Genomic DNA, 14,340 nt, shown 5'->3' on the forward strand with positions numbered 1-14,340 from the left:
AACATTGCACATCCGACCTGACCTATCTGTTAGAGATAATATTGGACAGGAATTTGTTGATTGAAATTTATTGTTTGTGGGTAAAGGAATGTCCGGATAGTGGGATGTTTCTAAAAGTGTGATGGCAAGAGTTCAGGGCATGTTTGTCCCAGTTCGGGTGAAGGGCAAGGCAGGTAAGTCTTCTTCTTGCATATGGCGTGCACAGCCTAAAGTTGTAGATCAAGGGTAGACATCCAGGCCAGTTACTGCGTGGATGGCTTTGATGCCACCAGAGAAAAGCCTCAGTGAGCAGTCATTCACGATGTGTGGGATGTTCTGGTCTGGATGTCCACAGTCGCAAGCAGGGCTGTCTGTCATCCCCCACTTATGCAGGTGATGGGCTGTTCTTGCATGGAGGGTGCGGATTCTGTTCAGGGTTAGCCGTTGCTTGTGATGGAGGTCAAACCCCGGTGGTTTCACTGTGATAGAGCGATGACCTCTCCGTTGTTGGTGTTGGCATCCTTCCAGGTTCTGTGCCACTCAGTCTTGGAGTCAATGTCTTCCAGGGATTTAACGGAAGACCAGAAGGGTTTGCGGGACTTCAGGCGCATGTTGGGCAGATTGTTCAAGTCAGGATGGATGGGAGGGTCAGGATTAGCCTCGATGGTGCACCAATCTTTCAACATCCTCTCCCTTCTGCGTATGTTGGGAGGGGTGAAATGAGAGGGGACAGGGAGCCACTGCAAAGGTGTTGACTTAAGCATCCCTGTGATGACCCGCAGAGTTAAGGACAGTGTCAACTCGTTTGGTGTGGCAGCTATTAGCCCAAGCTGTTGAGCATAACTCGGCTGTTGGGTAGACTTGGGCTAAGCTTGCGGTACGGAGGATCCATTGTAGTGAAATTATCCCCAAGTCCTGGAGAGAGTCTAAAGTCATCGCCACCCTCAAGCCGGGGAAATCTGCTGATGATCCAGCTAGTTACCGACCCATCTCCCTCTTCTGTATATCCGACAAGCTGTTTGAGAGCTGCCTCCTGCTTGCCAGGATTTCTCCATTGGTAGAACCAGTTCTGCCCAGAGACCAAGCTGGCTTTAGACCTGGTAGAAGCTGTGTAGATCAAGTCCTTGACCTTACTACCTATATAGAGGCTGGCTTCCAACGTGCCATGAAAAACTGGAGTTGCTTTCATCGATCTATCATCAACTTATGACACCGTATGGAGACATGGTCTGTTGCTGAAAGCTTCCAAAATCTTGAAGTGCCAAACCACCATGCGTGCCCTCTCATCCATCCTCAGCAACCGTAGATTTAGGGTCTCGCTTGGGAACCAGACAAGCTTTGTCAGGACCCTGAATGATGATTTCCCCCAGGGCTCTGTCCTAGCTCCACTACTCTTCAACATTTAAGTGAGTGACATGCCAACTACCTTGTCCAGGTAAGAATAAGGGAGCTTGGATAACAGGAGAAATTGAGGCTCCAGTCTGGAAACATGAGGCAGCATGGGACAGACATGGGCTGATCAGATTAACTATTATCTCTGAAGGAAATTTGGGAACTGAGAAGCATACTGAAGAAAATTAAGAGGTCATAAGTGGGGCAGGAGATAGCTCTGGTAGATAATATTAAGGAAAATCCTAAGGAATTCTATACATACCTTAAAGGGAAAAATGAGAGAGAATGGGGTTTCTCAGAAACCAAAGCAGTCATCTCTGTGGGAAGCAACAGGAGTTGGGCAAGGTCCTCGATGACTATTTCCTCTCTGTTTGTCATGGAGAAAGACATGAAGATTAGGGAACTTGGGACAGTTAACAGAGATGTCTTGAGGACAGTCTGTATTATGGTAAAGGAGGTGCTGGCCATTCTAAGGCATATGAAGGTGGATAAATATCCCCGGGCCAGCTGGGATATGTCCAAGGACACTGGATAGCGAGAAATGAAATTGCTGGAGATCTGGTTGAGACAAATGAATCATCATTAGACAAGTGGAGTGCCAGAAAACTAGAAGGCAGGTAATGTTATGCCTCTCTTTATGAAGGTCTGCAAAAGCCTGTGAACTACTGACTAGTGTGCTTAACATCTGAGGTAGGCAAGTTACTGGAGAGGGTTCTGAGAGATGATAAAAATGCAATTGAATAGATAGGGATAGTCAGCACAGTTTTGTACAAGGGAGATCATGTCTTATGAATCCGATTGAGTTTTTTGACAAAGTAATCAAAAAGGTTCAAGGTTTCAAGGTCAGTTTATTGTCACATGTACCAATTAAGGTACAGTGAAATTTGAGTTACCATACAGTCATACTAAGTGAAAAGCAACAAGACACACAACCACGTAAAAGTTAACATAAACATCCACCACAGCAGATTCCACATTCCTCACTGTGATGGAAGGCAGTAAAGTTCAATCTTCTTCCTCTTTGTTCTCCCGCGGTCGGGGCAGTCAAACCATCTGCAGTTGGGGCGATCAAAGCCCCCGCAGCCGACGATCGAAACTCCCGCTTCGCGACAGTTGAAACTCCCTCCACGACATGGAGCTCCTGAGTCAGCCTCTTCTTACCAGAGACATAGAAACATAGAAACATAGAAAAATAGGTGCAGGAGTAGGCCATTCGGCCCTTCGAGCCTGCACCGCCATTCAATATGATCATGGCTGATCATCCAACTCAGTATCCTGTACCTGCCTTCTCTCCATACCCCCTGATCCCTTTAGCCACAAGGGCCACCTCTTAAATATAGTCTATGAACTGGCCTCAACTACCATCTGTGGCAGAGAGTTCCAGAGATTCACCACTCTCTGTGTGAAAAATGTTTTTCTCATCTCGTTCCTAAAGGATTTCCCCTTTATCCTTAAACTGTGACCCCTTGTCCTGGACTTCCCCAACATCGGGAGCAATCTTCCTGCATCCAGCCTGTCCAACCCCTTAAGAATTTTGTAAGTTTCTATAAGATCCCCCCTCAATCTTCCAAATTCTAGCGAGTACAAGCCGAGTCTATCCAGTCATTCTTCATATGAAAGTCCTGACATCCCAGGAATCAGTCTGGTGAACCTTCCCTGTACTCCCTCTATGGCAAGAATGTCTTTCCTCAGACTTGGAGACCAAAACTGTACACAATACTCCAGGTGTGGTCTCACCAATACCCTGTACAACTGCAGTAGAACCTCCCTGCTCCTATGCTCAAATCCTTTTGCTATGAATGCTAACATACCATTCGCTTTCCTCACTGCATGCTGCACCTGCATGCCTACTTTCAATGACTGGTGTACCATGACACCCAGGTCTCGTTGCATCTCCCCTTTTCCTAATCGACCACCATTTAGATAATAGTCTACTTTCCTGTTTTTGCCACCAAAGTGGATAACCTCACATTTATCCACATTATACTGCATTTGCCATGCATTTGCCCACTCACCATGCCTATCCAAGTCACCTTGCAGCCGCCTAGCATCCTCCTCACAACTAACACTGCCCCCCAGCTTCGTGTCATCCGCAAACTTGGAGATGTTGCATTCAATTCCCTCGACCAAATCATTAATATATATTGTAAATAGCTGGAGTCCCAGCACTGAGCCTTGCGGTACCCCACTAGTCACTGCCTGCCATTGTGAAAAGGACCCGTTTACTCCTACTCTTTGCTTCCTGTCTGCCAGCTAGTTCTCTATCCACATCAATACTGAACCCCCAATACCTTGTGCTTTAAGTTTGTATACTAATCTCTTATGTGGGACCTTGTCGAAAGCCTTCTGAAAGTCCAGATATAACACATCCACTGGTTCTCCCTTATCAACTCTACTAGTTACATCCTCGAAAAAGTCTATAAGATTCATCAGACATGATTTACCTTTCATAAATCCATGCTGACTTTGTCCAATGATTTCACCACTTTCCAAATGTGCTGCTATCCCATCTTTAATAACTGGCTCTAGCAGTTTCCCCACGGGCTTCACGATGTTAAAAGTCCACAGGCCCCGCGGTTGGAGCTTCGATCCCCGGCAAAGTGATCGCTAGTTCCGCAATGTCAAAGTCCCGCAGACTCCCACGGCTTGGAACGCCCGTCGGTCTCCAGGAAAGGCCGCCAATTCCTCGATGTTAGGCCGCAGTGCAGACGGAGATATGATGCAGGAAAAAAATTGCATCTCCATCGAGGTAAGAGATTGGAAATACATTTCCCTCAACCCCCCACCTCCCCACCCCACATAAAACAAACCAAGGAACACTCAAACATACTTTTAACACATACTAAAAGTAACACAAAAGAAAGGACAGACAGACTGTTGGTGAGACAGCCACTGCTGGTGGCGCCACATGTTGATGAGGGCAAAAACATAAGCATTGTCTATATGAAATTCAGCTAGTCATTTGATAAGGTTCCGCATGGTAGGCTGCTCTCGAAGGTTAGATGGCATGGGATCAAGGGAGAGCTAACAGACTGGATAGGGAATTGGCTTCATGGAAGGAAGCAGAAAGTGATGGTGGAAGGTTGTTTTTCAGACTGAAGGCCTGTGACCAGTGGGTGTCTCAGAGATGGGTGCAGTGCGCATTGCTGCTTGTGGTTTTCTTCAACAATTTGGATGGTAATGTACAAGGCATTGAGGTGACAAAGGAAATTGAGGAGGGTAAGGCGGTGGATGTTGTATACATGGATTATAGTAAGGCTTTTAATAAGGTCCAATATAGTAGGCTAATCCAGAAGATATGTACAGAATTCACAATGACTTGGTCCAGTCTTGACCACACAGTAGGTCTGGTGGTCTTGGGTCTGTCCCAATGGTTTAGTCTTCCACAAACCAGCAACAGGGGAACAGAACTAGGAGAGGGGCACCCCACATTGTCTCCCTTCCTCTCTCTCGAATGCCGAAGTTTTGTTGGGAGTAGGCTGTCAATGATCTAGAGGTCAACCTATATCAGCTAATTGGACTCAGCTGTGGGAATTGGCCTCTCCTGGTCTGTCAGCCAGTTAAAGGGATCAGAGTGGCAGCCAAGGGAGATGGTGCTGTCACACACCTGCTCTCCCTTGGCAACAATCCCAGGACTCGAGTTCTTTGGTCAGTTTCTTACCATTTTCTGTTCATATTTTCAGCAACAATTGTCTAGTAAGTTTAGTTTAGTTTAGAGATACAGTGCGGAAACAGGGCTGTAAAGAGCCCAAACTCACATGGGTTGAAACACAAGAATCTTTATTGTTCATCACACTGCTACTCAGACTAGCAAGCAGTGGGCAGGATCTTATACTATGAATGTTACAATTAGGCGGGGTTATATTTACTAAACATTTTAATTGGCTAACCTGCTAAAGCCAATGCTACAAGGCCCTTCGGCCCACCAAGTCCGTACCGACCAGCGATCCCCGATCATTAACACTATCGTACACACACTGGGGACAATTTTACATTGAATCAGGTGCAGCTTTGACCTTGGAGATGTACTCCCAGTAGAACGACAACAATTAGCAAAGTGGTTTGGTTTTTTGCAATTATGACATACTTTCCCATAGCTATGCAAAATTGGCGCCCCTTGGGGTGGAAATAGTTACAGTTTGTGCACCTCGTGTTAGGCATGTTCTGAATCTTGCTGGATACATTAAGAAATCTTTGCGGAGAGTAACTAGCCATATTCACATTTAGTTGTTGATTAGCATTCGCGCTATCATAATCAGCCTGTGCTGCCACAGTCTCAGCCATCTGACAAGCATGAATAGCCTGATCTAAAGCCAGGTCTGCATTTTGTAATAGTTCAGCTCGCAGCTTTCAGTCACTCATTCCTCCCTCAATTTTATCTCGAACAAATTCATTTGTTATTTCACCAAACCTGCATCGAAAACTGATGTGTCTCAGGTCGATGATGAATCGTTCCACAGGTTCATCAGGCTGTTGCACTCGGGCAAAAAACCTTGTCCTCTCAAGGATTCTATTAGACGGTAGGTCACACAGTTTTCTGAACTTTCTCAGTAACACCATCGAGTCATCTATAGATTCTGCTGGCACCAATACCTGTCCATTCGCATCCAGTTGGGCAGGTGCAAATTCAAACGAGTGAGCATGGATCATAGCCTCCAGATCCGCTAAATTCAACAGTAGCGAAGCCTTCAAATCATCGGGATCGTTGCGGTGAACGATGCGGATATAATGAGAGTACTCTTTCTCAAACATTCTCCATCGCTCGGCGATATCGGAATCAAACACAAGCAGGCTAGGCTTTCGACAAGAGCTAGCCATATTCCCAAATCACAAAAAACACGCAAATAAAAACTGGTAAACGAAATAAATCGCGATAAACAGACGCAGGGTAGACCCGATAATCTGACACCATGTAAAGAATTCAAACTCACACGGGTTGACACACAAGCATCTTTATTGTTCAGGTCATAACGACACAGCAGATCATCACACGTTCACACTGCTACTCAGACTGGCAAGCAGTGGGCAGGATCTTACACTATGAATGTTACAATTAGGCGGGGTTATAATTACTAAGCATTCTAATTGGCTAACATGCTATAGCCAAAGCCCACCAAATCCACACCGACCAGCGATGCCCGCATATTAACACTATCCTACACACACTGGGGACAATTTTACATTTACACCAAGCCAATTAACCTACAAACCTGTACTTCTTTGGAATGTGGAAGGAAACCGAAGATCTTGGAGAAAACCCATGCCGGTCACGGGTAGAACATACAAACCGTATAGACAGCACCCGTAGTCAGGATCGAACCCGTGTTTCTGGCGCTGTAAGGCAGTAGGTCTACCACTGTCCCACCGTTTTGCCCTAGTTAGTTAAATATCATAAAAACAAAAATAATTTAGCAATACGTGCGTTTTGGGTTGAGACTCTTCTTCAGTCCACGTTACCACAGGGGAAGCAATACCTGTTCTTTCACCTCTTCTCTGAGTTCAGAGAGGCTCGCAGGTGAGGTAGCAATTTATCCACATTTCTGCCAATCTGGTATACTGCCTGTGGTGTCGGAAGAAACTGCAGATGCTGGTTTAAAACCAAAAATAGACACAAAAAGCAGGAGTAACTCTGGGTCAGACAGCATCTTTGGAGAGAAGGAATAGGTGACATTTCAGGTCGAGATCCTTCTTCAGACTGAGAGTCCGTTCTCCTCTCTCCGACAACAGTACTGCAACATCCTCTCGCTGCTTCCCCTCTGTGATTCCTCCTGCTCTATATCTCTCGACATCGCCGTCTATATCTCTAGTTACCCTGAGTGAGGTCAGTCTGAAGAAGGGTCTCAATCCGAAAGGTCACCTATTCCTTCTCTCGAGAGGCGCTGCCTGACCCACTGAGTTATTCTAGCTTTTTGTGTCTATCTTCGGTTTAAACCAGCATCTCCTGTTCCTACCTATAAAAAAAATTGACTTGGAGAACTCTGAAGATGCAGAATTCTACAGTGAACACACCCATGGTGGTACACATGCTCAGCAGCAAAGACTGCAGCATCAGTCTTAAGGTGATTTAATTTACCCCCATCCCCCTCACCTTAAACTTATGTCCTCCGGTTCTTGATTCCCATACTCTGGGCAAAAGACGTGTGTTTACTTGATCTATTTCTTTCATGATCTTGTACACCTCAATAAGATCACCCCTCTGTAAATTCCATCAACCATTCCTCAGCCAATCGATCAACATACTGCTGCAATTTTTGACAACCATCTTCACTATCTACCATACCACCCACTTTTGTGTCATCTGTAAACTTGCTAACCATGCCATGTATGTTCTTGTCCAAATCATTGATATAGATGACAAACGGCAATGGGCCCAGCCCAGCACCGACCTACAGTCCAAAAAGTACCCTCTGTATAGACTGGCACATCTTGAAAGATTAGATTAGATTAAACTTTATTAATCCCCTTATTCAGGGGAAATTCTGATGTCCTTGCAGCACACTAATAAAAATACAACATAGCATTCAAAAAGAAGTTCAACACAAAAACATCCCCCCACAGTGATTCCCACTGTGGGGGAAGGCACAAAGTCCAATCCCCATCCTCTTGTCCACCCAAAGTCGGGCCTATTGAGGCCTCCACAGTCGCCGCCACGGTGCCCGGTGTTCTCGCCGGGTGATGGTGCTCCGGCGTCGGGAGAACCCCCAGCGGCTTGGGGTGCCAGGAACGGCCGCCTTCCCACCGGAGACCGCGGCTTCCAAGCCAACAGACCGCGCCGGACGGAGCTCCGCACACTGGCGATCTCAGCAAGAGATCCCAGGCTCCGGGATGTAACGTTCAGCGTCGCAGCTGGCCGCTCCACAGAACCGCGGCTCCACAATGTTCTTATCGGCGGTCCCAGCATACTGGAGTTCCAGCGCGGCGACCCAGGAAAGGCATCGCCCGCTCCGCAATAGCGCTCCAGCGCTGCGCCGCCGCCAAAGCCGATGTTCTGGCCAGGTCCCCTCAGGGAAACGTCGCTCCAGGACCCGCTTGTAGGCCGCAAGGACAGGTCGAAGTCGCTGCTCGGAAGGCAACCCCTCCGACCAGGTAGGGACTCGAAAAGCAGTTTCCCCCTTCCCCCCCACCACCCCCCACACATAAAAAGATTAGGCCCCCTGACTACACACTCAACGTACTAAAAATAATAAAAAAGAAGGGAAAAAAAAAAACGGACAGCTGCAGGACAGGCAGCCGTTCAGGACAGCGCCTCCTCCGGGTGAAAAAGGAGCCCTATCAACATTAAGAAAACTTTGGAAACAGTAGCAACCCATCGTTTGGATTTCTTCTCCCATCGTGCGTTTAGCCAGCATGGTCTTGCCTGTTTTCTCCACCACTGTGGCATCGGAGACAATGCTGGCAGTGACCACAGACACATGTAGGGTGAACTCACACGATTTATTTTATTTCCAGTGGTAAGAAAGTCCAAGATGACATGGGGCACAAGACTTCACCGTCAGAACACATGTGCGGGGACACTGGTGATCGCAGGCTTCTTCCTGCACTTCACCCTTGCCTCGAGAGGAGGAGCTGACACGACAGGCTTCTTCCTGGTGGCTCAGCATTGGGCTTGAAGAGGCGGCGCTGAGCCCAGACAGAGCCCCCGACCGAATCCTTAGAAACTGCATGGAGCAAATAGTGGGAGTATTCACGGACTTCTTTAATCTCTCCATGCTCTGTTCTGAAGTACCCACCTGCTTCAAGAAGACCACTATCATCCGAGTGCCAAAGAAAAACAAGATCTCATGCCTTAATGACTACCTCCCAGTGGCCTGGATATCCACCTTCATGAAATGCTTTGAGAGACTGGTTATGGAATGCAAGTCTACGGAGAGGCCTTGAGCCACTGCAGTTTGCCTAGCGCCACAACAGGTCATTGGCTGATGCCATCTCTTTGGCTTTGCATTCCTCCCTGAAACACCTGGATAAGAGAGACACCCATCAGACTTATATTCATAAAATATAACTCTTCCTTTAATACTATTATCCCATCCAAGCTCAACTCCAAACCCATGGAACTTGGAGTCAGCACCCATCAGCATTGAGGAGTTGAGTAAAGGAGCAAAGAGGTCCTTCTGCAGCTGTACTTCCTTAGAAGGCTTAGGAAGTTCAGCATGTCCCCAACAACTCTCTCCAACTTTGCTCAATGTGTTGTAGAGAGCATTTTATTGGGGTGCATCACAGCATGGTTTGGGGACAGCACCATCCTAGACCACAAGAAATTGAAGAGAATTGTGGACACAGTCCAGACCATCACATAAACCAGACTAGCTTCCATTGACTCCATTTATACCTCACTCTGCCGCAGCAAGGCCACCAGCATAATCAAGGACAAGTCTCACCCCTGCCACTCCCTCTTCTCCCCTTTGCCATCAGGCAAGAGGCACAGAAGTATGAAAACACATGCCCACAGATTCAGAGACAGTTTCTTCCCAGCTGTTATCATGCAACAGAACCATCCTACCAACAAGTAGAGAGCTGTCCTGAGCTACTATCTACCTCATTGAAGTTCCTTGGACTATCTTTAACCAGATTTCACCTTGCACTAAACTCATGTATCTCTCCACTGTGGACAGCTCGGCGGGAAGCCTTCTGCCTCGGGGTGGGGAGGGTGTAGCGGTGTAATAAAGGCATCCAGGCCATCACGGACTATAGACCCACCAACACCACCCCCACATCCAGCGACGCCTCCTTCCTTGAGGAGCTTAACCACTTCTATGGCCGCTTCGACAGGGACAATCTAGAGACAGCCATCAAGGCTGTGCTCCCTGCTGATCACCAACCCCTCACACTCACCCCCTACGACGTGTACGTGGCACTGAGTAGGACTAATGCACGTAAGGCTGCTGGCCCTGACGGCATCCCCGGGCGCGTGCTCAGGGCCTGTGCTGCGCAGCTGACAGACGTCTGGACTGACATCTTCAACCTGTCACTTGCCCAAGCAGTTGTCCCCACGTGCCTTAAAACCACCTCCATCGTGCCGGTGCCAAAACACTCCACTGCGGCAAGCCTCAACGACTTCCGCCCAGTTGCACTTACCCCCATCATCACCAAGTGCTTCGAGAGGCTGGTCCTGGCACACCTCAAAAGCTGCCTACCCCCCACACTGGATCCATATCAGTTTGCCTACCGCAAGAACAGGAGTACGGAGGATGCCATCTCAACGGCACTTCACTCCGCCCTCTCCCACCTCGACAACAGAGGCACTTACGTAAGAATGCTGTTCATCGATTACAGCTCAGCATTCAACACCATTATACCATCTAAACTGATCACCAAACTCGGTAACCTGGGCATCGATCCCTCCCTCTGCAACTGGATACTGGACTTTCTAACCAACAGACCACAGTCTGTTAGGTTAGACAAGCACACCTCTTCAACCCTCACCCTGAACACCGGCGTTCCACAGGGCTGTGTGCTGAGCCCCCTCCTCTACTCCCTCTTCACCTATGACTGCACACCTGTACATGGTACTAACACCATCATCAAGTATGCAGATGATACAACGGTGATTGGCCTCATCAGCAACAACGATGAGTCGGCCTACAGGGAGGAGGTCCAGCACTTAGCAGCATGGTGCGCTGACAACAACCTGGCCCTTAACTCCAAGAAGACCAAGGAGCTCATTGTAGACTTCAGGAAGTCCAGGGGCGGCACGCACACCCCCATCCACATTAACGGGACGGAGGTGGAACGTGTTTCTAGCTTCAGGTTCCTGGGTGTTAACATCTCCGATGACCTCTCTTGGACCCACAATACCTCAACTCTGATCAAGAAGGCTCACCAGCGTCTCTTCTTCCTGAGGAGACTGAAGAAGGTCCATCTGTCTCCTCAGATCCTGGTGAACTTCTACCGCTGCACCATCGAGAGCATCCTTACCAACTGTATCACAGTATGGTATGGCAACTGCTCTGTCTCCGACCGGAAGGCATTGCAGAGGGTGGTGAAAATTGCCCAACGCATCACCGGTTCCTCGCTCCCCTCCATTGAATCTGTCCAAAGCAAGCGTTGTCTGCGGAGGGCGCTCAGCATCGCCAAGGACTGCTCTCACCCCAACCATGGACTGTTTACCCTCCTACCATCCGGGAGGCGCTACAGGTCTCTCCGTTGCCGGACAAGCAGGTCCAGGAACAGCTTCTTCCCGGCGGCTGTCACTCTACTCAACAACGTACCTCGGTGACTGCCAATCACCCCCCCCCCCCCCGGACACTCTTCCCACAGGAAAAACACCATGTCTGTATATATGCTAATGTAAATATTTATTCAAATCATATGCTATGTCGCTCTTCCAGGGAGATGCTAAATGCATTTTGTTGTCTCTGTACTGTACACGGACAATGACAATTAAAGTTGAATCTGAATCTGAATCTAAAACGAAGGTCATGTTCTGTGGCAGCCATTTTAACCTCTTCATTGTGTTCTTCACTGTAAGGTAAAAGGTCTGATTACCTGCAGGTGACTGGGATCTGATTTGGAGTATGTGTCACTAATTAACTGGAGTAAATAGCCACGGTGAAATGCAAGTTGGGAATGCAGGACCAGTGCTCAGGAAAAAAGCACAGTAACGAGGTGCAAGATGTTCTTGGTGATGCTGTACATGGTGTAGGTGTGGCATATGCCCTACACCTGAGCTGAGTTACCTGAGGATCTTCCATTTTTCCTAGAGAGTATTCAATGGTTTAGTTATGTGCACAGAGATGCAGTGAAATGCTTGTTCAACATGCTGTCCAGTCAAATCATACAACGCATGAGTACAATAGATCCTCTTTTGGAACAGCATGCATCTTGCAACCTCCAAACATCTGATCTTGACCTGAGAAGATATGCAGTTTCTAATATTTTCACTTATAGCCCGATGTCCTGGTGGCACTGGACTGAGGTAGTAGGAGTCATCCTGCCCAGTGCGATGCTGTCGGCTCCTTGCACTGCTGAAATTCCTAATCTTGTTGCTGCAGTCTGTGCTTGATCCGCTTGTTTACCCGTCTGCTTCTGGGCCTCAGACGGCCATCTCCACTGGCATCATGACCCCCAACCGTCTGAAGAAGGGTCTCGACCCGAAACGCCACCCATACCTTCTATCCAGAGATGCTGTGCGTCTCGCTGAGTTACTCCAACATTTTGTGTCTATCTTCGGTGTAAACCTGCATCAGCAGATCCTTTCTACGCACCTCAACAGGGCTGTGCTCTGCTTCCCGATCCAGTCATGGGTTCTTTCTGAGGTTATGGGATGTAATTTTGTGGACCGTTCACAGCCGTTGACTTTCCCTTTCACCTTTACCGCCACCATCTTGAAGCAGGCAGCATCTGTGGAGGAAAATGGACAGGTGACGTTTCAGGGTTGGGACCCTTCAATCCAGAATGGGCATACCCGTTGAGTGATGAGGGACAGGCTTTCAGTAATAAGGGGTGTAAGCTTATCAAACATAAGCCTCATTCTATCGGCCACCTTTGTGCATGATTTCATCAAGTTGTGCGAAGTGACTGGGATTGTAAACAGGGAATATCACCACACGCTTGCTTAGAGTTACAGCATGGAAACAAGCACTTCGACCCACCAAGTCCAAGCTGATCATCGATCACCCTATCACACTAGTTCTAGGTTATCCAACTTACTTATCTTCACATTCGGGGTAATTTTTTACAGAGGCTAATTAACCTACAAACCTGCACGTGTGTTGGGATGTGGGAGGAGATTGGAGCGCCTACAAGAAACCCGCATGGTCACAGGAAGAACTTGCAAACACCACGCAGACAACAGTCGAAATCAGGATTGAACCTGTGTTTCTGCTGCTGTAAAGGGCCTGTCCCACTTTCACGACCTAATTCATGACCTCTGCCAAGTTTGCCCTTGACTCATACTTGCAGCATGGTCGTCACAAGGTCATAGGAGGTTGTAGGTAGGTCGTGATGCTAGTCGTAGGTACTCGTGGCATCAAGTAGGTTGGGGCGTTTTTTTCTAGCCTGATGAAAAATGTCCACGAGTAAAAAAGGTCGTGAATTAGGTCGTGAAAGTGGGACAGGCCCTTTAGGAAGCAGCTCCGTCAGCTGCACCACTGTGCCGCCCTATTGTGTGGAGTGGGCCTGGCCCATTGCCATGGAATGTTCCCTTCAGTTGACAGTATGCACCACCTTTCCCTCACAGAAAAGTTTCTGCATGAAAACATTTCTGACTACAAGACAAACAGGCAGTAATCCTCATGGAATTTCCTCATGATTTATTGAGCAGACTGGCAGTGGCATTTGGCTGCATGCCACATCACCAGAACCATCAAACAAGCACCAAGATCTTGCTTGGATGGTTGTGAGAAGGGTCCTCACTGTCAGAACCCTCATGTACAGCCAGAATCGATAGCCCATTAAAAGACTACCCTCAAGATGGCTGTGGAGCAGTTAACCTACCTCCTCTCTGTGGATTGTGTGTTTTCCATGAAGGTCTGAAAAGAGATGCAATTGTCGAGCTCAATCCTGAGCAGCTGTTCCCAGTGATGCATACTGAGCCTAGCATTGACTGCTGCTGGAAGGTAAGCAACTCAGTGGCACAGCTGCTGCCTCACAACAACACAGATCTGGGTTCAATCCTGACCTCAGGTGCCATCTAGATTGCACGTTCTTCCTGTGACCATCTGGATGCTCCGGTTTCCTCCCACATCCCGAAGACATGTGGGTTTGAGGTTAATTGGCCTCTGTAAATTGTCCCTTGTCTGTAAGGATGTGAAAATGGGATTACATAGCACAATTGTAAACACGAATTCATGGTTGGCGTGGACTCTGTGTGCCGAAAGGCCTGTTTCCAGGCATGGACTTGAGAGTACTGATGGACTGCCAAAAAATTAATCTGCAAGTCGAATCGGCAGAAGGCAAAAGCAATGCTAGCATTTATTTCAATAGGGCTAGAATAGAAAAACAAGAATGTAATGATGAGCGTTTGACGGC

The sequence above is a fragment of the Amblyraja radiata genome, chromosome 4, assembly GCF_010909765.2.
Source record: "Amblyraja radiata isolate CabotCenter1 chromosome 4, sAmbRad1.1.pri, whole genome shotgun sequence".
NCBI classification, from domain to species: Eukaryota; Metazoa; Chordata; class Chondrichthyes; order Rajiformes; family Rajidae; genus Amblyraja; species Amblyraja radiata.